Source organism: Penaeus vannamei, chromosome 20 (genome assembly GCF_042767895.1).
Source record: "Penaeus vannamei isolate JL-2024 chromosome 20, ASM4276789v1, whole genome shotgun sequence".
NCBI classification, from domain to species: Eukaryota; Metazoa; Arthropoda; class Malacostraca; order Decapoda; family Penaeidae; genus Penaeus; species Penaeus vannamei.
The window spans coordinates 7,743,717-7,746,216 of NC_091568.1; the positions used below are offsets into that span (position 1 = coordinate 7,743,717).

Consider the following 2,500-nt stretch of genomic DNA (forward strand, 5'->3'; position numbering starts at 1 on the left):
CATCCCCCTCCCTCACCCCATTCATTTCTCACCCTCACCCCCTCCTTCCCTCCTTCCCCCCACCATCCCCCCTCCCTCACCCCTTCCTTCCACCCCACCCCACCCTCAAAAAAAAAAACAAAAAAACTTTCCAATAAATAACGAAACTCAAGACAAAGCCACGAAGCCAAGAAGACAAGGAGGAGGAAGTGGCGAGAGACAAGAAGAGATAGTGTGATTCTTTCTCTCTTCTGTCTTTCTGTCGTTTTTTTTTTTTTTTTTCTCTCTCCCTCTTTTTTTTTCTTTTTCCTTTTTTAATTCCTTACTCTCTCTTTTTTCGTATTTTTCTGTTTTTCGTATTTATTATTATTATTATCATCATTTTTTACTTATCATTTTTATTTTTTGTACTTTTTAGTTTAATTTGCCTTTTACTTTTTAAAACCTTTTTCTTTTTCTTTTTACTTTTTAAAACCTTTATCTTTTTACTTTTTAAAACATTTTATTTATTTATTTATCTTTTTACTTGTTATAAGTTTATTGTCTAGTGTCAATATTTTATTTGTGTGTTTGTTTTTGTTTCTATCTTCGACCTTTGGGTTTCTCCCTTTTCTATTCTTTACTGTCTTTGTTTCTCTTTCTTACTCATGATTTTCTATTTTCTTTATTATTCCTTTTTGGTTTCTCTTATTTATTCAAGATTTTCACCTCTGTCTCTCTTTTTAACACCTATTTCAATTTCTTTTTCAATTCCCGATTTTTTTTTCTCTCTTTTTCTTTTTCTTTACTCCAATTTTTATTCCTCATTCTTATCCCTGAATTTCTCTTCCTCCTCCTCTCCTCCTCCCATCCCCCTCTCTCTTTCTCCCTCTTCCTTCTCCTCCCTCCTCCTCCCTTTCCTCACTCTCTCTTTTTCTCTACCCCTCTTCTTACCTCTCTCTCTCCCCTCCATTCTTCCCCTCTCCCTCCCTCCCTCCCATCCCTCCTCTTCTCTACCTCTCTCTCTCCTCCCTCCTTCCCTCCCCTCCTCCCTTTCCCACTCCTCCCTCTCCTCCTATCCCCTCTCTCTTTTCCTCCTTCCCTCTCCTTCTCCTCCCTCCTCCCTCCCTCCCCATCTTCCTCTCTTTTCCTCTACCTCTTCTTCCTCCTCCCTCCTCTTCCTTCCCTCCCTCCCTCCTCCTCCCATCCCTCCCATCCTTTCCTCCCCTCTTCTTACCTCTCTCTCTCTCTCTCTTTCCTCCCTCCTCCCTCCCTCCCTTCCCCCTCCCTTCCTCCTTCCTTCTTTCCCTCCCTCCTTCTTACCTCCTCCCTCCCTCCTTCCTCCCTCCCTCCCCTTTCCTCCATCCCTCTCTCTCTTTCTTCCCCCTCGCTCCTTTTCCTCCCTCCTCTTCTTCCCTCCTCCTCCTCTCCCCTCCTCCCTCCCTCCTCCCTCCCTCCTCCCATCCCTCTCCCTTCCCTCCCTCTCCCTCTTCCCTCCCCTCCCTCCCTTCCCTCCCCTCCCTCCCTCCGGTTGCTCTCGCGTGGAACATCGCCAATGACAAATGACCGAGATAAAACAAAGGCTTTCTGCGTGTTTTAATCGAGGCCGTAAATTAGTTATACAGGGGTCTCTCTCTTGCTACGGTTAAGTGTTGTGTTGAGAGGGGAAAAGAGAGGGAGGGTGAGAGAGGGGGGAAGGGGTGGGAAGAAGGGGAGAGAGGGAGAGAGTGGAGAGAGGGAGGGTGAGAGGAGAGAGAGAGTGGGGGGAGGGTGAGAGGAGAGAGAGAGGGGGGAAGCGGTGGGAAGAAGGGGGGAGGGGGAGAGAGGGAGGGAGGGAGGATGAGAGGAGAGAGAGAGAGTGGGAGGAGGGAGGGTGAGAGGAGAGAGAGAGAGGTGGGGGAGGGAGGATGAGAGGAGAGAGAGAGGGAGGGAGGGAGGGAGGGAGAGAGAGAGAGAGAGAGAGAGAGAGAGAGAGAGAGAGAGAGAGAGAGAGAGAGAGAGAGAGAGAGAGAGAGAGAGAGAGAGAGAGAGAGAGAGAGAGAGAGAGAGAGAGAGAGAAAGGGAGGGAGGATGAAGGGGTAGGAAAGGGAGAGAGAGAGGAGTGGGAGGAGGGAGAGGTGAAAGAGAGAAGGAAGGGATGGAAGGAGGAGAGAGAGGGAAGAGATGGGAAGAAGGAGAGAGAGGGAAGGGGATGAAAGGAGAGAGAGGGAAGAGAGGGGAGAGGAGGGTGGGGGAAGAAGGGAGGATGAGGAAGGTAAAAGGATTAATGGAGGGTGAAAGACAGAAGGGAGGCTAAGGGGATAGATGAAAGAAGGAGAGTGAGGGAAGGGATAAGAAAGTATAGGGACGAATAAAAGGGAGAGGGCGGAAGGGAGGAGGATGGAAAGAGTGGAAAGGGAGGGAGGGAGAGAGAGAAGATAAGGGAGAGAGAGGGAGGAGGGGAAGGAGAGTGAGGGAAGGAAAGGAAGTGATAGATAGATTGATAAAGAATAGACAAACAGACAGAAAATAAGAGCACACATAAGAGAGAGAGAGAGAGAGA

General features: G+C 48.1%; 1 protein-coding gene across 2 annotated transcripts in view; it reads right to left on the reverse strand.

Moving 5' to 3' along the window:
- LOC113828943 (endothelin-converting enzyme 2) overlaps positions 1-2,500 on the reverse strand; it is a 455,139-nt gene that overhangs the window by 106,678 nt on the left and 345,961 nt on the right. The window lies entirely within an intron of this gene.